Source organism: Pongo abelii, chromosome 12, assembly GCF_028885655.2.
Source record: "Pongo abelii isolate AG06213 chromosome 12, NHGRI_mPonAbe1-v2.0_pri, whole genome shotgun sequence".
Taxonomy (NCBI): Eukaryota; Metazoa; Chordata; class Mammalia; order Primates; family Hominidae; genus Pongo; species Pongo abelii.
In genome coordinates this window covers 126,095,366-126,116,348 of record NC_071997.2, presented here as the reverse complement: position 1 = coordinate 126,116,348, position 20,983 = coordinate 126,095,366, and positions in this window count along the sequence as shown.

The window sequence follows — 20,983 nt, the reverse complement described above, 5'->3', positions numbered from 1 at the left end:
ATATCTATCCACATGTGCAGTAAGTCATGCTGCAGCAACCAAAACTGACAGAGAGAGGTGTTCTGCTGAGGCTGCCAGAACACACCTAAAGGGAAGCCCAGTGTCAAGGAAACCTATTAGAATGATTGTATTAGTGGTAAATGGAATGCAAATGAAAAAGTCTTAAAAAAAGATGAAGTCAAGCGCTCTCTAATGAACACAAGCCACTTTTGAAGGAAGGATGAAAGATCTTGAAGTGAAAAATAATAATAACAATAATGCATCTTTAGGAATCAGTCAATGTAAGGGCAAGGTATGGGGTATCTCACTAATCATCAGGTTGGTCAAGATTCAAAAAGGAAAGAAAAACATTGTTAGAGTCTAGAATTTGATGGGTGCCAAGATACAATCTAAGGCTATCAACACAGGCAAGAATCTGATAAATTTCACCAATGTAACCAAGCATGGAGTAATATATTTCCCAAACCACCTAATCATTTGCCCAGAAATATAAGAAGTATCATTGTCATTATCAGTTTACCTAAAATATTGTATTGATTAATAGAATAAATGGGGATTCCTCAGCCAACAAGATGTCCTATATTTCTGAGCAATATTTTCATGTATTGCAAATCTAATTAACTTCAAATCCATTGTCTGGTTTCTTGTGTTCAAAATTAATGAGATTTTTATGCAGTCTATCGTAGTAACAGCTTCATGTCCTTCTGTCATTTCCTCAGATGCTCAGAGCCAAAAGGACTTCCAACTAGAAAAATTAAATAGACAACACTCTTTACGTTTGATCAAATGTTACATCCACACATCTAAATTTCAAAGCTAAGGGCAAAGTATGGAGTCAACATATGTGCCCTTTTTCAGTTAAGACATTTTGAATATGCCTGCCTTTATCTGCACTATACCTCCGTTAGGGGGCCGAGCCTCACCTGCCATTCTTAGACTGTGACTGGCTCCTCGCCGGGCTCTCAGGTCCTCTGCCCACCCCGTAAATGGCCACTCTTTAGCCAGAGCACTCAGTGCTCAATGGGAAATTGTATTCATTCCTCTGTGTCTTTTGTTAAAGTATTTCTTTGGGAGCAAAGAACAACCTCCTCAGCATGGTTCACAAAGGTTTCCAGAATCTGACCCTGCCCTGCATCTCTCATCTACCTCTCCGGCAAGGCTGCACCCTTGGCTCAGGTGGGAACCCCCAGTGATTTGAAACTCCCTACATTGCCCAGCCTGTCTTCCTGCTTCTGCCTTCACCCTGGTCTCCTTCAGAGGCAGTTTACCTCTCTTCTGTGAAGTCTTCCCATTCCTCCCTAGACAGTTACAGCTCCATTGCCTGTTTTTCAAAGTAACACAAAATTCCACTTTTAGATTGATTTCTGAGGATGTATTTGCCTTTCTGCCTTCTCCAGTTAGGTGTAAGTTCCTGGGGTCACAGGCTCTGTTTTACTTATTTTACTCACTTATTTCTAGGTGCCGTCACAATGAGTGTTTGGAAAATATCTGTTAAGGAAAGGAAATGGATGAAATGAAATGAATAAATGAATGAGTCTCTGTATCCCGAGACTAGAGCCGGCTCACTCATTGGACAAAGCCAGTGAGGCTGCCAGCGTCATGGTCAGGCCCCAGCAAGTTGTTTGGTCCCTGCTGTCTTGTGTGGGCTGCCTTGCGTGTGCATTTAAAGGGACTTGCCCCAAGTCTCCCAGTCAGGATAGAGGATGGGAGGGATGCAGAGCACACCTATTTTCCATAGGTTACAGAGTAATCACTCTCTAAGCCTCGCGTTCCACTGCTAGTATTTTTGGCCTAACAGGCTCTCTCAGATTTCATGAATGCCTGCTTACAAAGAGGGGGCAAGAGGCATGCAGAGAGGAGCTGGTGCTGGGCTGGCTCAGCCCCCCTGGGTCACATTTCCTGTCCCAGACCCAGAGGGACACCCTTTGCCTCTCCCTCCTCCCCAGATAGCCAGGCTGTGATGGACAAGGACCTCCCTCTTTTGCCACTGGCAGATTCCCAGTTCCCTTCAAGGGTCTGGAGGCAGAGGATGTGCAGGGACTGGATGCACCACGAAATTCAATGAGGAGAAATCAGCCCAATGGGGCTGTCTTCCAAAGGCAAATGACCTGAAACCTCAGTGGCTAGTAGGTAACCGGCTCCTCTTCCAGTAAGCCCCGGAGTAAGAAATGTGCTAGATGATGAGTTAGTGGGTGCAGCGCACCAGCATGGCACATGTATACATATGTAACTTACCTACACATTGCGCACATGTACCATAAAACCTAAAGTATTATAATAATAATAATAATAATAATAATAATAATAATAAAATACAAATACAAATAAAAAATTACTTTTTAAAAGCTAAAAAAAAAAAAAAAGAAATGTGTCTTCTGGACTCAGAATCCCAATATCTTTTTAAATAATTACTTGTCCCTGTGTGGGCAAGTTTGGAAAGAAGCAAAAATTTTATAACATGGACTCTTTTGAACTTTCTGATCTCAAATCTGTAATTCCGAACATTCTCAGAGCAGGTATCTAATCATATTAAACAGATCATGTGTTTCCTGAGGTCGGATCCATACGCACTACCTGGGACCTCCCTGTAACACTGTTTACAAGTATGACCGGGAGGAAAAGTGTATTTTTGCCTACTTTGGGCCAGACACATCCCCTAACTCATTTCATTTGAGCTTTTCTGGAATACAGGTGTTATTCTCCCAACTTTATGGATGAGAAAATGGGGCCTCAGGGGAATAAAATGACTCACCCAGAGTACCCAGCTGGGGTCCGTGGAACCTCACTCTGCAGGTCCCAAAGCCTCTGTTTTGTCCACAGGACTTCATTGTTCCTGCCTGGTGAGGGTAGCTCAGACTATTCTGAATGGGCTTAGGGGTCTTGGTATCAAGAAGTCCCTGTGGGTTAACAATCTTACTTGGAAATAAGGGACCCAAATTTTCTGAACCCCAAAGCACAGCATAGTCTGCCTTCTGTAAGTAAAATATGAGAAGCAAGGACTGACCCCCTTTACCTCCACGCCCCCAGCCCTCACCCCCATCCCAACCTTGTTACCAAGATGAGGGCGCCTTTTGCCATTTCCAGTGTGAAACTTCCATCTGGTAAGGGGTAATCAAAGTGAGTCACAATATTCGATTAGCTGTGAAAAGTGCTCTTAATGTCAATGATGGAACTCTTCTACCAGGTTAGGGTGAATAGGAAGGGGAGGACAGAGAAAAGATCAGGCCTAGCAGGATGCCGGGGAGCAGAGACTCAGGTTCAGAGTCATGGTCTCGGGTTCTCACTTTCCCACTTATTATACGCAGCATCTGACCTTCACTGCTGAGCACTCCTGTATCCAGTTTCCACATCCATAAAACAAAAATAAAGCCCTCTTAGCATTATCACTATGGGGTTAAATGAGAAAGTGTGCATGAACATAGGAAGCACATAAATGGAGTTCTTACCTTGGCCCAAAAGAAATGCTCCTATCCAGGATTTGTCTGGAATGTGATTAATGGCCTCCCCATGAGATCCACAGCAGAAGGGCCAACCTCGCTCTGCACATGCTCGATCCAGGAACCCCACCCCTGGGCCATTTCAGTAGTCAAAGACAGATATAGTAGTATATATAGTAGTATATAGTAAAGACAGATATAGAAATTTAATTCTTGTCAAAGTTTTTCTAATGATGTCATTCACATATGACAACCAAAAAACTATCATCTAGAAAGGAGCCAGAACACATTAGGGTTAAAAGCAGAGAATTGGGAGGCTAGCGTAAGGAGCTGTAGTGATCTATGTGTACAATGGACCATGACATAAAAGCTTAATGAGCAGCTTCAAAGTGCTACTTAGAACATCTCTGTTACTCAGGAAGTCTTCCGTCATGCTCTGTGACACTCATTTGTAAACTGGAGGAATGCTATTTTTTTATTTAGTTAGACCATTAGACCAAAAATCTCTTTTGGCAAAAAAGAAAGGGGAGGAGGAGGGAAGAGAGAGGGAGGGAGAAGTGAGGAGGGGGGAGGAGAAGTGAGGAGGGAGGAGGAAGGGAAGAGGTGCAAGGAGGAAGAGTGAGAAAGGGAGAGAAATAAGAATAAAAGGGAAGAGGAAGAGAAAAAGGAGAAGGAGGAGAAAACTTGCAGCAGAAGCTGGAAAAAATTAGATCCAGATGGGGCTGCTGTGCTTGGCTGGGGAGGTGGGCCAGAGACCTGACTTTCTGCCTGCCTGAAGGCTCTTCTTTGCCAAACACCTCTCACATTCCCTCCTTAGGAGCCCCAGGAGAGGTTAGAGAGTAGTGCACCCAGAAAAGCCCGACCAACAGAATACCTGAGAATGACCTTGCGTGGCTCTGGAAGGCATCCAGGACACAGTGGTATTTCCATGTCCACCTCTCCCCTCTCCAGCCACACCAGGCACCACCAGCACCCACTCACACCATGAGCTCCTATGACTCCACCCACTGGCATCCCCTAAGTCCATTTTCCAGGCTGTCTTCCTAAATCCATCTTCCTGTCTAAAACTCAAGGGCTACTCATTTTCTGGGTGTGTCCTCCATCTTTCGTGAAAGTTGCCTCTTCTTCTCTCTTAGCATGAGTTAGTTATTCCCGATTCCACGGGAGCAATATCACCATGGCACTGTCAGTGCCTTGTAGGTCTGTCTCCCAGCTAGGTTATGACCTCCTGAAGGAAAGGACAATCTCTTTGCTTCTTTTATCCCCATAACAGGCTTAGCACATAAGAAATGATCAATAAATTTTAAGTGAAGAGTAAAGAAATTATCCTGGAGAATGAAAATTCAGTGGGTGTTCTACTAGCACATATAATAAAAGAGCTATTTCAATGAGAGTAACACAGCAAGAATGTGAAAGAACATTAAGGAAAAAGCACAGTTCTTGGAAGTAGTCAAGCTTTGGTTCAAATTTTTAAAGTTGGGTGACTTTGTGCCTCACCTTCCTCACTGTGAAATGGGGCTGAGGACGTAGTCAAGTTGCAGGTGTGTTCTGGTGGTCAGGTGACTTTGTGAGTGGGAAAGGACCTGGCTCAGGGCAGCCCGCAGTATGTCAGTTACCTGGGATGGCTGTAAGAAAGTCCCACAAACTGGATGGCTTAAGCAACAGAAATCTTTCCTCTCATGGTTCCGGAGGCCAGAAGTCTGAAATCAGCCGGGCCTTGCTCCTTCTGAAACCCATAGAAGAGAATCATTCCTTGCCTTGTCCTAGCCTCTGATGTTTGCTGGAAATCCTTGGCATGAGATATCTGAGGTATGGAGAGGTCACGTCACCTGCCAAGGACAGCACAGCTGGGAGTGGCCACGCGCTGGCTTAGAACCCGGGCTGTCTGGCCTCAGAATCTGGGTTCTTCACATCACATTTGTATTGTCATTCGACTGGCAGTGCGCTCACAGCTGCCTCTCCCTGTCTGGCAGTGAACTCACAGCTGCCTCCCCCTGATTCCCTGCCTTTGCTGTCCCATGGCCCCTCTTCTCCTTATGTGCTTCTGTCTTCTCTTCTTGTAAGGACACAGTCCTACTGGATTAGGGCCCACACGAATTACCTCATGCTAACTAATTACATCTACAAAGTCCCTATTTCCAAATAAAGTCACACGCACGGGTCCTAGGGGCTAGGGCTTCTACATCTTTTTGAGGGGTACAATCAGCTGGGACACTCAGTGAATGACCATAGAAATGTGACGTGAAGAACAGAAACTCTGAGGCCACACAGCCCGGGTTCTAAGCCAGTGCAGCCTCTCCCGGCTGTGCTGCCCTTTGGCAAGTGACTTGGCCTCTCCACACCTCGGGGGTCTTATCTGTAACGTGGGAATCAGAATCGTACTAGCTCGTAGAGGTGCTGGAAGAATTTGTGAGTATATAGAGGTAAAGGACTTACAAAATGCCTGACGCATGGAAAGTGCTACACAAATGTTAGCTATCCTCATATTTCCAGTTGAAATACACTCTCCCTGTATTCATAGGTAGCCCTGTGTGGGGAAGATCAGATACATGTGTGCATCGGAGAGGGTCTGTGTGGGCAGGGGGCTGTGAAGACTGGTTATGGACACTCATGAGTGAGAAAGATGCAAAGAAAGATTATGACAACAGAGTTTATAGAAAATGATTTAAAACATGAGGCAAACACCAATGCCTCTTCTGGAGACCCCCAAAAATGTCCGCTTTGTTCCTCCAGCAAAGGCACCCCATATGTTGTAGTCACCTGCACGCAGGTGAGTGCCAGGTCTCTGAAGGGACAACTGGTTCCAATGGCTTTACACTCTATTCCAGAGCCGTGGCAGCAGGTGGCCTTGTCCTGGGGCCCTGGCTGTCTGCTGCTGTACAGGGCATCTCATAAGCAGCACAGCAGCAGAGCAGCACAGTGAGCGTGGCGACAAGGCTGTGTGAGAAGCAGGCCATCTGGGAAGCCCTGCTAGGCAGAGACCCAGAAAAGTGAGGTCAGCAGCAAGTTGTTTTCCATGTATTTCTTTCCGTTCAGAGCTAATATTCAGTTTTCACTTTACAAATAACTATCCCTAGCAATGTTTTACTTCAAAATCTGAATGGAGCATTTGGAGAGAAGAACAGTGGTCAGTGCACCTTGGACCAAGGCTCCTGCTCCCCACCACATCTGGAGATGGTTTGTCACTGCTTATCCGACCCGTCTCCCTGTCACCACCATTCTCAGGGGGCTCAGCCTCTGTGTGACAGCAGGGGCTGCACGGCCACCTCTCCATGTCTTTACCCTGGCTGGTGTCACTCTGCACAGGCTGCAGGGGACAACGGGGGCCCCAGAGGGAGAGCCTGCAGAGAGGGACTTGGCCAAGCTGGCTGCATAGACCACACAGCGGACAGAAGGTCGCAGACTAGGAAATCAGTGCCAACTGCCCAAGGTCTGTGCTGTTGGGGACCAGCTGGGATGGGGCAGTTACCAAGACAGGGGATGCATGGGCTCCCCTGAGCCTTCTAGGCATCTCCTGGGAAAAAGCCGACCTCAATGCCTGGGCTACCCCAGGGCAAGGTGGGTCTTCCTTCTGTATTTGCCACTTGATCCATGGGACCATTGTGTGCTCACTCTTCCTTTAATCGACCCCTAGCACTGTTGAGAAACAGGATCCCTGCCAAGTACTGGGGACAAGTGCCATAGGAAGCTCAGGATCCGAGAGGGAGCCACAAGATTCCAGAATACAGGGCCTCGGAGAGAGGTGAGCAGAGCCTACACAGAGGAGAGACCCATGCTCTGCCTGAAAATGACAAGGAGGGTCCCTGAAGAAAAAGATCCCCAAGCCAGGCCCTAACAATGCAGAGAAACCTGCCAGGTCAGTGCAAGCCCGGGCACTGGCTGGAAACAGACAGAGGTGGACAGGAGGCATCCTCAGAGGTGTGAATGATGAGGGCCTGTGTAGCCAGAAAGCCCACGTCAATTAAAGCAGAAGTCGTCAAGAAAGATCATGCTCACGCACTTACACTCAAGCCCTGTGAGCGATGTGTGCGTGTGAGTGTGTGTGTGTGTGTCTGTTTACACATTACATGCAGTTATGTGTTGGTAAATGTTTAACAGCTGGCTGGGGATGGAAGAACCCTCCTTTGTCACATTTGTTCACTGCTGTGAGGTAAATGCTCCAGGTGCCAAGTCAGGAGCCAGGAAGTGCTCAGTAGTTTTGCACCAGCACCAGCCAGCCCTAACACACCTCTCGAGGTGGATATATGCATGCAGCATTTGAATTCTTTTTTAAAGGTATATTCCTATGTAGGACCTATCAATTTTCAGACCTATCAATTTTCTTCAAGTGTGAGTCTATTTTTTCTGCCTTGTGTCGTTTTCCACTCCCTGCTTCTCTTTCCTAAGTGGGATGAGAATTCCGAGATGCTTGTGAAGCAATCATAAGGCCAGATGCTTTCGATTTTTACCATTTCCCCTTCTGTACAGTTATCGTTCCCATATCAAATTCAACATTAATTTTAGCTACTTCCTTTTATTCAGTTTAAAGGATTCCAATTAGCTTTTATAAAAAGAGTTCAGGTCTTTGGGTTAAAGAGGCAGACTGAACATCCTTTCCCTCCTAAAATCCCATTAAAATGACCACAAAGAGATAAAACTAAAAGGCATAGACTTTAAAGGACAAAGGGAACCGGAGAGAAGACAACATCAGAAAGAGAGAAAAGTTTAGAGGCTGAGAAGCATCAACAAGCAGCACCTGACTCAGCAAAGCAGGAAACCTGAGACCCCAGCTCAGAGCCAGCGGGCCAGGACTCACCCCCTGAGGAGGCTTGTGGACTTGAAGCCCCGTTGGGCAGTTACAGCGAGAGGCAGTTGAACTGGGAATTTATAGAAGCAGCAATGCGGCTCCCAGTGCCTTCCTCCAACCTCAGCTACAGGGGAGCTGCCCTGCCCCACCCTTGTGAAAACACGGGGGTCACTAGAGATGCTGAACAAAAGGAGCCTGGAGCCAGGACAGCAGCCCCACCGAGCAGAAGGCATCACACACAAAATGGAAGGAGCCCATGACAGTCTGCCCACAGAGCAAGGGGCCCCGCCATCCGTGCCCTGACCAGAGATCAGGCAACAGATGGAGGACGCTTCTGTGGACAAAACAGCTAGGTTCCTGCCCAGTCCCCAGCAGCAGCACAAAACAACCCCACTGCATCCACACAGGAGCACACACAGCCATCCTGAGAGCTGCCATCTGCTTGCTCTACCCCACACTTACATGTGATTAGATGTGTACGGGAGGGAGAAAGGGAGGGAGGGAGGAAGGAAGGAAGCGGGGGAGAGAAGGAGGGAGGAAAAGAGAGGAGGAGAAAGGGAGGGGGGGAGAGAAGAAGAGAGGGAGGGAGGAAGGAAGGAAGCGGGGGAGAGAAGGAGGGAGGAAAAGAGAGGAGGAGAAAGGGAGGGGGGGAGAGAAGAAGAGAGGGAGGGAGAGAAGAAGAGAGGGAGGGAGAGAAGAGAGGGAGGAAGAGGGAGAGAAGGAGAAAGGGAGGAAGGGAGGAAGGAAAGAAGAAAGGAAGGAAGGAAGGAGAGAGAGAGGGAAAGAGGGAGAGGAAAAAAGAGGGGGGAGCAGGGAGGAAGAAGGAAGAAAGGGAGGGAGAGAGGGAGGAAGAAAGGGAGGGAGGAAGGAAGGAAGGAAGGAAGGAAGGGTTAGTATCCTATGCCTATCTTAACAAATGACTACTAACTTGGTCACTTAAAGCAACAGAAATATATTCTCTTGCTGTTTTGTAGCCCAGAATCCTAATCAGGGTGTCAGTCTGGAGGCCAGAATCCGACTCCCCCATAAGGTTCTAAGGGAGAATCTGTTTCTTGATTCTTCCAGCTGTGGTGGTTCTGGATGTTCCATGGTTTCCAGTCCTTGCCTTTGTCTCCAGGTGACCTCCTCCTTGCTCTCCATGCATCCTCTGAGGGCATTGTCATTGGATTTAGGACCCACCCTAATAATCCAGGATGATCTTCTGTTGAGATCCCTAGCTTAATGTCTGCATATTCCCCTTTTCCAAATATGGTAACAGGTTCTAGGGGTTAGGACTCGAATTTACCTTTATGAAAGCCAGCATTCAACCCATGCAGAAGAAACAAGGAAAGACAGAAACAAGAAAAAAAGTGAAAAAAAGGAACCTTAAAAAATGAGAGAATGAGGACAAGAAAAATATCTTCTTTGAAAGGACAGAAAGGTGGTCACGAAATCCCCTGTTAGAGAAGAGGCAGCAAAGCAGATGCTGCATCCACAGAGGAAGAGCAGGGTGGGGAGCAGAGCAGGTGCACACCACGCTCAAGCAGCACCCCTCACAGTGGCAGGAACCGGCCACAACCCAAGCTTTTGTCCTTGAACAAAACATGCAACATGCATGCGATGGAATAGCATTTAGCCTCAAAAAGAGGAAACTCTCACAAGTGTTACAATATGAATGAACCTGGACAATATTACGCTAAGCGAAGCAAGCCGCTCACAAAAAGACAAATGCTGTGTGATTCCACTGATACGATGTAAATTCTCAGAGACAGAAAGTATAATGGTGGTCACCTCGGACTGAGGATAGAAAGAGGGTAGGGTGTTGGTGCTTAATGGGTACAGAGTTTCAGTTTTGCAAGATGAAAAGAGGTCCGGGGGTTGGTTGCACAGCACTTTGAAATGTACTTAACACGACTGAATTTAACACCTACAAAGTCTTAAGAAGGTAATTTTTTCATGTGTGTTTTCCCACAATTAAAGTTCGTTTAAAAATGACAGGGGGCATTCTGAGAGCAACTTAAACTTTGGATACTAAGTGTATGATAGCTGAAACTGAAAATTTAGCAGAAACATTTTCTCAGCCTTAAATGAGTTTGGTTTCATAGAAAATGGTGATGTCTTGAATAGAGCCCCAGCACCTGCCTCCAGAGCCTGCCTGTCAGCACCACGTGTCAGCACTACACGACACACATATCACTGGGGCTGCGTCACACACTGCCCAAAGAAAGTGTATTTGGAAAATTAGAAGTATAGAATTTCCAACACAGAAAATACAAACTGGCTAGGGTGAGGTAAATATCTTACTGTGGTTTTGATTTGCATTTCTCTAATGATCAGTGATTATTAAAAAGTCAAAAACTAACAGCCTGCTGGTGAAGTTGTGGGGAAAAAGGAACACTTATACACTGCTGGTGGGAGCGTAAATTAGTTCAACCATTGTGAGAGACAGTGTGGCGATTCCTCAAAGACCTAAAAACAGAAATACCATTAGGCCCAGCAATCCCATTACTGGATATATACCCAAAGGAATATAAATCATGTATCATAAAGACACATGCACCTGTATGTTCACTGCAGCACTAGTCACACTAGCAAAGACATAGAATCAACCTAAATGCCCATCAGTGGTAGACTGGATAAAGAAAATGTGATACATACACACCATGGAATACTACGCAGCCATAAAAAAGAACAATATCATGTCCTCTGCAGGAACATGGATGCAGCTGGAGACCATGATCCTTAGCAAACTAACACAAGAACAGAAAACCAAACACTGCATGTTCTCACTTATAAGTGGGAGCTAAATGATGAGAACACATGGACACATAGAGGGGAACAACACATACTGGAGCCTGTCAGAGGGTGGAGGGTGGAGGGTGGGAGGAGGGAGAGGATCAGCAAAAATAACCAATGGGTATTGGGCTTAATTCCTGAGTGATGAAATAATCTATACAACAAACCCCCATTACACAAGTTTACCTGTATAACAAACCTGCACATGTACCCCTGAACTTAAAATAAAAGTTAAAAAAAAAATACAAACTGGCATGTAGGGCATTACAATAGGCTGAGAAATGAACTCAAGTCATCAGAAAGATCCTGAGAAAGGTCCCAACCATAGACCACTTTAACTTCAAATATCTCTTCCCATTTTCTCCATCATAAGCTTGGACTCATCAAACCATGTCTCTTGATTTTCATGTAGAAACCATGGACTCAGAATGCAGATACAAGAGAATCAAAGAACTTACTTTGGAAACGAATGAACTTCAGAATCATTACATTGAAAAGGTGGACCTCTCAGGAGAAGAAATGACCCACAGGAAGTGACATTTCTAAAGAAATGAGTGATAGAGTCCAAGCTCTCATTCTGGTGCCCACACATACTTCTCAATTCTGATATGGAAAGGTTTCCTTTAAACGCTGGATAGTTCATGGAAAAGGCAGTGAGGAAAGATAAGACTTTGAAGGTAGACTTCAATTTCTGCCCTTTGAGACTTAATTAGTTATTTTAACTTTTTCTCCAGAATTGTATTCTTTGACCTTTTCACGAGTCTACGGAAATTACATGCTGACACACCCCGTGTGCGCATGGTGGGTGCCGTCTGCCGAGGGGAAGTAGAATACAATATTAAATAATAACAATGGCAACACACATGTATAAAGCCATTAGAGGGTATGTTAACCTGGGCAAAATAATTGCTTTCATCTAATGAACAAATATTTCAGATGTGTTAGCTAAGACAAGTAGTTTTCTAACAATTCTTAGAACAAATTTAGAAGGTAGATACTCGTATTACCATTAGGGATCCAAAGCTAATCTACATCACCTTTGCACAAATATGGAAAATGACAATTAGACAGGTGAAGTAATTTGCCTGTAAATTACTTCAGCTTGTAACTTCCCACCAGCTTGTAAAAGGCAGAGACAAGATTCCTTGCAGATCTTTCTGAATTCATTTTCTTCTCACTCTCTCACTTCCAAGTGTGCTTCTCCTCCAAAGTCTGGCTCTTTCAAGCTTGAGGGTTTCAGCCTGGCCCCAAGGCAGTGAGAATTAATCCCAACATAAATACTGTGTGTGCCATTTTACCACAATGGTGTGCAAACCTTCAGACCCTTGGAGCACTTAAATCACAGCTCAGGAGAATAGAGATGAGACAGAGACAGAGACAGAGAGAGAAAGAGAGAGATGAGTTCATTGACATTCTGGTTTGTTTAACAAAAAGAAAGCAAAGATCTCCTCCATCTAAAAGTGTCATGTGTCATCTCAATTCCTCAGTATGCTTGCTCTCCTCTCCCACCCTGCCTGGATATGGATGCCTCTCCAACCCAGGACAGCAACCCGCAGTCCACCAGCTGGGGCAGGCAGGTGCTGCACATGTCCTCAGCCCCCTCCAGGCCTGGAAGCTCTGCACAGGGACACAGATGCCCCCATCACCCTCTGCTACATGAGTTCCTTTCGCAGGGGATGGGCTGGCTGCCCCATGAGGGTGTGTTGACCTGCTCCTGTGGGTGCCAAGACTAACCAAGGCTGCTCCCACTGGCTTGTCTTGACTTTGATACCTCTCCTGCACCTCTGTTTTATCTCCTGGCTGGCAAGGAGGGTCTGGAAACCAGGAGGCAGGGCACACGCTGAGTCTGTCGTGCTCACTGTTCATCAGGGCAGGAGCACAGTGAGGCTTGGTGTTGTGGCTGGAGCACAAGCATTTGTTCAGGAAGATCTCAGATGTCAGAGCTGGAGGCACCAGGGAGAGCCCCGATTTTGGTGTTTAGGATATTGTTATCCATGCAGCCTTAAGATATAAAACAAGTAAAGCGGACAGCTGTGCAGGTGGGTCAGAGCAGAGGACTCGATCTCTGCCAGCGTGGGGTCCTTCTTCTTTACAGTGACCCCAAGTGACCTCTGCAGAGCAGAGTTTGAAACCATAGACTTAATGGAGCCTCTTCATTTTTCTTATGAGAAAATAGACCCATGAAGAGGAAAGGCAAATGCAGGAGACCACACTGACTTTTAGCACTGGCTTGCCTCTCCAGCAGTCTCTGGATTTCCAACTCCAGGCTTTTTCTGCTGTCCTCTCTCACCCAGAAGAGATTTAGCAGGAGGCAGCCCACTCACCAGGTCAACTACTGCCCACTCGGGCAGATCCTTCAGGTCCCCTTTTTCTTCTCAATCCCACTTGCCTCTTGCTGAGCTGTGTTTTAGTGTGTGTCAATTTACATTTAGATGGAGAACACGGTCCATTTGCTAAGGTACATTTCGGTAAGTGACAAATTCCAGAATGGCAGTGCATTAGTTACAACCAATTAGGAGGAAATTATCACTGTGAAGTGCCCATATCTACTGCACCGGGACAGAAGCCAACATGTAACATTTATGAGTCTTACCTCATCAGGCTCAGTAGATGGTGAAGAGGTTTAAATCCAATTCAGAAAAATATTTAATGTAAAGACTGAACCTTTAGGACTATAAATTCCAGTTAGTGGACCGAAAAGAGGTTACTCCATGTATCCATGCATCATCCAACCCCTGCTTCCACCCTTACTGGCAGGAACAGAGACTGGAAAACCTCAGCATTCCGAAGACACAGAACTTATGTTCAGGTCTTGTTTCAGTGAGACTAGTTTTAAGATGTGTGACCTCAGGATCTTCTTTTCTCTTATATATTGAATAGAGATAAAAATACACACCTTGCAGGGTTGTGGGATTTAAAATGGGTAAAATTTCTAGAGAGTTTGCTCAGCATATGGTAAGTTTTCAGTGAATAGCAAGTTATCTCTATGCTAGCAGTGCCTACATGTAGGGGTACTGCTTAATACCAATTAAAGCAAACATGTGTCATCACAGCAAGTAAGTATTTAGTGCCATGTACTCGCCAAACATGTTACTGCATCTTCAGTAGATTTCAAATGCAAAATGCAGCTCTTGCCATCAAAACAACTCATAAGAGACAGGTGAAGGGAAAAATTAGCATATATTTTAACACTAAAATAATTTTGGATGGATTACAAAATAGAAGTAAAAAGTGAAATCATCAACTAGAAGAAAATTAAGACTAAAAAAGTATCTTGGAATTGGAAAAACTTTCTAAACCAAGCATCAAAGTCAGATGCCATTAAGGAAAAGGTTAATATGTTTCAATTCTACATAAAAAATGTAACACTTCTTCAGGAAAAAGATAACGTAAAGCCACGCTTCGAAAATTTGTACAACGCAAAAGACACAGGACCTGCATGTAAATATATAAAGGAATCTCTACCAATCGATATTGTAGAAGGACAGTGACCCAGTAAGGTAATCAGCAGAGTATGTGAAGACACAGAAGACATACAAAAGGCTTAGAAACAGAAACTAATGTACAGACTCATTTATATTAAAAAATACAAATTAAAACAGTGCTATGGGATTGTTTGCTTATATAACTCATGAAAATTAAAACAGGAGGATATTTTCCACTGTTGCTGTGACTAAGTTAATGTAACTTTTTTTGGATGCCAAGGTGATCAATTGTGGACAAATGAAAAATAAAATGAATGTATTCTTTGACTCAGTGGTTACTTTATAATGCATTTATCCTACAGATATGCTCATAGGGATACACAAATACATGTATGCACACATATAGGCACACATACACACATGCCGGTGTTCATTGGAAGCATTGATGATTCTAGCTAATAACTGGAAACAACAGTCAATAATCCACTCAATAAATTCAGATTGATCTATACAATGAAACACTACACAGATGTGAAAACAGGTGAAGTAGCTATATGTTCAGGTGAAAAAAAATCCCAAAATATGTATATTTTCCAAGCAATATTTAAATATTCTAGAGAGAAAAACAAGTATAGAAAAAAATTGCATTGTAAGCTGCTGTGTGCTTTAGTAACAAACTAAAAATAGAATATGCATAGTGACTTCACACATGGCCATTTTCTGTAAGGGCACACAAGGAACAGTGCATGTCAGCCCCGGGAATGGGCACTGGATGTTCAGACAGAGGGAGACTCACTTTTCACAGCATACTTTTTACACTGTCTTTTAATTTTTAGCCTGTAGATGCATTATTTCACACGACAACACAACATTTCTAAAATAATGAATAGATGTGAAACAAAGGCCAACAAAAGGTTAAACTGTGGCTGATTCAGTTCCTCCCTGAACACTGGGAGGAAGGAAGGCTGAGTGGGCCCAGGGGACTGAAGAAGGGTTCATTTCAGAAGGCAGACTTGATCAGGGATTTGAAACAACACGGGGCAGGAGTGAGAGAAGATGGGCAGCCCAAGTGGGGATGAGCAGGGACAATGAGAGGCACGGGCTTAAGGGGTGAGACCCTGAGTGTCCCTGGGGTAGCAGAGGAGCCCCGGCAGTGGGAAGCCTGGTTGGCCCAGTGGGGAGAGTGCAAGTCAAAGAGGGAAGTAAAGAAAAGGCTCCCAGGGGGAGTGGTGAGGCAGTGAGGCTCTTTCCAGGATTGCTCTGTGTACTAGTCAGGGTTCTCTAGAGGGACAGAACTCATAGGATAGATTTATGTATAAAGGGGAGTTTATTAAGGAGAATTGACTCACACGATCACAAGATGAGGTCCCACAGCAGGTCATCTGCAAGCTGAGGAGCATGGAAGCCAGTCTGAGCCCCAAGCAGAACAACTTGGAGTCCCATGTTCGAGAACAAGAAGTATCCAGCACGGGAGAAAGATGGAGCCCAAAAGACTAAGCCAGTCTAGTCTTTCCATGTTCTTCTGCCTGCTTTTATTCTGGCTGCACTGGCAGCTAATTAAATGGTGCCCACCCAGATTAAGGGTGGGTCTGCCTCTCCCAGTCCACTGACTCAAATGTTCATCTCCTTTGGCAACACCCTCACAGTCACACCAGGAACAATACTTTGCATCCTTCAATTTCATCAAGTTGACAGTCAATATTAACCATCACACTCCTCAGCTCCTGAGGAGAGGGGAGCCCAGAGCCAGTCTGTCACCCCCTCAGCTTCTGCAGGCCTCGAGGAGCTAAAATATATCTTTCATGAGCTCCGTGTATAGCTAGAACCCGACTTTTCCCTTCTGTGTGCAGACCCACATCCACTGTAACTAATACAATGGGATTTCAGATGGGAAATCTGTCCTAAGAGAAGGAAGAACAAGAGACGAGTGAAATCAAAATGCAATGTAAGGGATTAGAACAAGACTCTTCTACACTGGCTGAAAACTCACCTCATAAAATTATAGTCATTGGATATAAGAGCTGAGAGGGAACTTACAAATCTTTTATTGAGAGGCAGTGGAGTGTAGAGTTTAAAAGCGTGGCTTTGAACCCCATCAGCAAGCTACTTAACCTCCTTCCATCTTAGTTTCCTGATCGGTAAGGTGGGAGAAGAGCATTACCTACCTAGCAAGGTTGTCCTGATGATTAAACAAGCTGCTATTTGTAATGTGTTTAGAACTATGACTAGCAGAAATTAAGAGCTGTAGAAATATTGCTTACATTAACACTCTTTTCCATCAGTCCTTTCACAGATGAGAAAATGGCAGAGGTGTGCGGTAAACTAGTTTCTTCACATTTATTCAGCGAGCTAATGACCTGCCTGGTCCTGGAACCCTGGGCTCCAGATTCTTCCCTTGTAGAGGAAAACAAGCCTCCATGAAGCACCTGTAGATGCAGCCAGGACCCCCACCCTATCCCGCCTGGAGCCATCACTGCCTGGCCTCCTGCTAACATCTCTTTCTTGAGAAATTCCACCAGACTAAACAGAGGAAGCTGCCCTGTCTCTAAGTCTAGCCTGCTGTGGCCGCTGACAGTACATGTAGCCCACATGCATCTCCAAACTGGCCCCCACTGCTGGGATTTGGAGATTGTTTTGGCAAAAAGTAAGAGGCCAGAAAGTCAAGTTATCTCTAACCTCTCCTCCAGAGAGTAGAATATCCCCAATGTAGTCCCCAGTGCATCCTATTCCATCAAAGCCAGGTACCACAGCTTACTTAACCTTTCCCTATTGTTAAGCAATTTGCTTTATTCAAAGTTTTGCTCTCATAAGTAATGCTGGGACAAATATTTTTGGCTTATTGACTTTTATTGCAGTTCTAATGATGTCTTTGGGGAGTACAATTTTGATGTCAAAAGGTAAACACATTTTTAAAATTCCTGGTGCATTTTCCCAAGTGGGCTTCCATAAGATTTGTATCTTTTTGCATTCCCATGGCAGGGGATGCTGTCTCACAGACTCTTCTCAGCAAGCAAACATTATGTTTTCTATAAACGTTTGTTAATTTTGATGATTGGAAAGTATATCCTGTTATTTTTAAGTCAGTAGAATTCCAGCAGTTTTCTTCCTATCAAATACCATTTAACTTTCCATTTTGGAAGGGAGGGAGGGAGGGAGGGAGGGAGGGAGGGAGGGAGGGAGGGAGGGAGGGAGGGAAGGAAGGAAGGAAGGAAGGAAGGAAGGAAGGAAGGAAGGAAGGAAGGAAGGAAGGGAAAGGAAGGAGAGAGGTAGAAAAAACAGATAATATATCTCCTATTCAACTATTTCATGGGCTTGTTGCGACAATAAAATGAGATAATATATTTTAAATATTAAAGAGTGCTACATAAATGTCAAGTAGGAAAAAAATGAATTCCACAGTACTGACTTCCAGTGAGCACTTATGAATCCTATTAATTAAAAAGGCTTAGACAACTTCATGACATTTAACTGCACTATAGATAATTCACGTATATGGTCCTTGAGAATCTGAGCTGTTCTGGGAAATATGATAAAAATGCGTGATATCTGCCAGGAAGATTGCAGTCTTTTGAGAGAAACTACTTTAAACCAAAAGCATGCTTTGTCCGGGTCTTAGAGAGCAGGCAGGGTGAGATTCACTTTGCAGAGCACACACAAGCTCGGCCATTTCCTGATGCTCAGATGAAGGCTTTTCTTCAAGGAATGGGGTTGACGTTCATTCCATTGCACTTCCCTGTTCTCAGGGAACACAACTGGATCTGCAGCAGCTAGCTCCTCACATTTAGGAAACAGAATCAGCTCTTTACATGTTTTGTTGATGCTGTAAATAATTGTGCTGATGTTGCTGCTCTAACCCTGGCTGGCTTTGTCACTTCCATCAGGTGCCCAAACATCTCCAGCAAAGCAGCTTTCTCCCACCACCCAATTAAAAACCTCAACCCTGTCCCTCTTGTACTCCTATCCCCTCATGAACTTGACTTGTCTATGGCATTTACACCACCTGATATCTTATGCATTTTTTTCAGCTAGTTGCAACTTTACTGATTTTAAAAGCATGTAGATGTCTTTGAATTAAAAGAAAACAATTTTTACAATTTTGAAATTCTAAGCACATTATGTACATATGCCTTTTTTTTTTTTTTTTTGAGACGGAGTCTCCATTGCCCAGGCTGGAGTGGCGTGATCTCGGCTCACTGCAACCTCCACCTTCCAGGTTCAAGCAATTTTTCTGTCTCAGCCTTCTGAGTAGCTGGGATTACAAGTGCCCACCATCACGACCGGCTAATTTTTGTATTTTTAGTAGAGATGGGGTTTCACCTTGTTGGCCAGTCTGGCCTCAAACTCCTGACCTCAAATGACCCACCTGCCTTGGCCTCCCAAAGTGCTGGGATTACAGGCATGAGCCATCACGCCCAGCCTAAGATATCCTTTTATTATAGCATTACAACTTCTTAGTGTTACAAAATCTGTACATTTAAACACATTAAATGAACCATTTACGCAGCCAACAAACATATTTTAAAAAGCGCACCATCACTTGTCATTAGAAAAATGCAAATCAAAACTACAAAGAGATACCATCTCATACCAGTCAGAATGGTAATTATTAAAAAGTCAGGAAACAACAGATGCTGGTGAAGCTGTGGAGAAATAGGAACGCTTTTACACTGTTGGGAGTGTAAATCAGTTCAACCATTGTGGTAATTCCTCAAGGATCTAGAACTTCAAACAGTGTGGTAATTCCTCAAGGATCTAGAACCAGAAATACCATTTGGCCCAGCAATGCCATTACTGGGTATATACCCAAAGGATTATAAATCATTCTACTATAAAGACACATTTATTTGTTTATTGCCTGTCTCTGTCCTTCAGAATGAAAGCTGTGCGAGGACAGAGACTTTGTCCACGTTAGTTTAGGCTCTGTCTGTTCCCAGCAGCTGCTAGAGTGACTGTCTATTAGAAAATACTCAGCAAAAGCATAAGTAAGACTGTAACTATGGGATGAAACTTCTTCTAGAAAGTCCACAGAGAATGGCGGAAAGAGTAAGGGTCTACCATCAGAAGGAGGAATTCCGGTCTCTGCTCCTTATTAACTGGGACCTTCAGTAGAGTCATACAACTTCTGCTTTCTCTGAAAAGTGATATAAAATCTTGTGACTTTATAGTTGGGAAAAACTGAAATGATTTATAAATGAGCCATTAGTGAACAACAAAGAGCTCCACAAATATAACACTATACACACTTGGGATTCTGCCTCTCAGTTTTTGGTTTTGTTTGTTTTTTGATAGAACCATCGGTAGAGACTGGCTCTGCATCACCTGAGGCATCACAGAGCACCCTTTCCTGGCTCCAGAGTCAGACAGACATGAGATGGATTCCAGGACCCATGGGTAATTAGCCACATGACCTGGGGCTGGTTATGCGACATCAATGCAGCAGCTGATGCTTGGTTTGATGTGAACAATATGCACAATGATGTGTATGAAACTCATAGCAGATGCTTTGTGGTCATCTTTTCCTTGACTAGAATGTTTACGATTTCCAAGGGAGATGCATTCTCCATTGGAAAAGTATTTGGTTTTTAACCACAAAAAGAAAGAGGCCTCTTTAAAAGTTTTAATTCATAAGACAGTATCACTTATGTCAGGTGATGGGGAAAATGCTTAAGGTGATGCTCTCTAGTGGCAAAAATACAGTCCTTAAGTGTCCATTTTTGTCTACTAATAAAATTAAATAATAAACCACTGTCACTCTTGACCTTGGGGGAGAACATTTACCGTCAGCATGCTTAAAGTCGAGTAAGTCTGCTCTGCACTGGGACAGTCCCTCCTGTGGAAAGTCATGTTTATGTTTATCTAATGTCATTTCCTGCAGCTGGGAAGTCTTGGTTTTCCAACTTTCAAGATAACCAGCAGCGAATATTAATAGGTGTGCTTCTCTTTGAAGCCAGAAAATGCATAAAATTCTGGATGTTCTCAACAAGACAGCAGGAAGGAGAAGGAGATTGACCTCAACTTGGAGCTTTTCCTGGCCAGGGCTGAGGTGGCTCTTTTTCATTATAATATCTAATTTTATCCTCACAAAAGACCTTTGAGAAAAATGATGACATTTCTGATTTATAAATGAGAAAATGAAGTCTCATGGAAATTAAATAACTTGTCCACAATCACACAGCTAAAAGGGCCCCAATCTGAATGTCAGTCAAGTCTGATTGACAGTTCAAGTGAATGTTCCACATTTCTACCTCAATAAATATTTGAGAAATATTTATTGAGCTCCTTTGCAAAAGTCATTGTGGTGTTTTGGCTAAACACCACAATGACTTTTGCACCAATCTGGTATATACCAGGCATTGTTCCAAACGCTGAAATGACAGTAATGAGCAAAACAAAGTCCATGCCTTCATGGAGTGCAGACTCCAGTTCAGGAGCAGAAATCAACACAGGCATATTACAGATATAGACATGGTTATTGATATGCACGTGGGTACAGGCAGAGCTATGCATATAGATAGAGATACAAGTGTAATCAGAGACAGAGATGCAGTTATGATGATGGA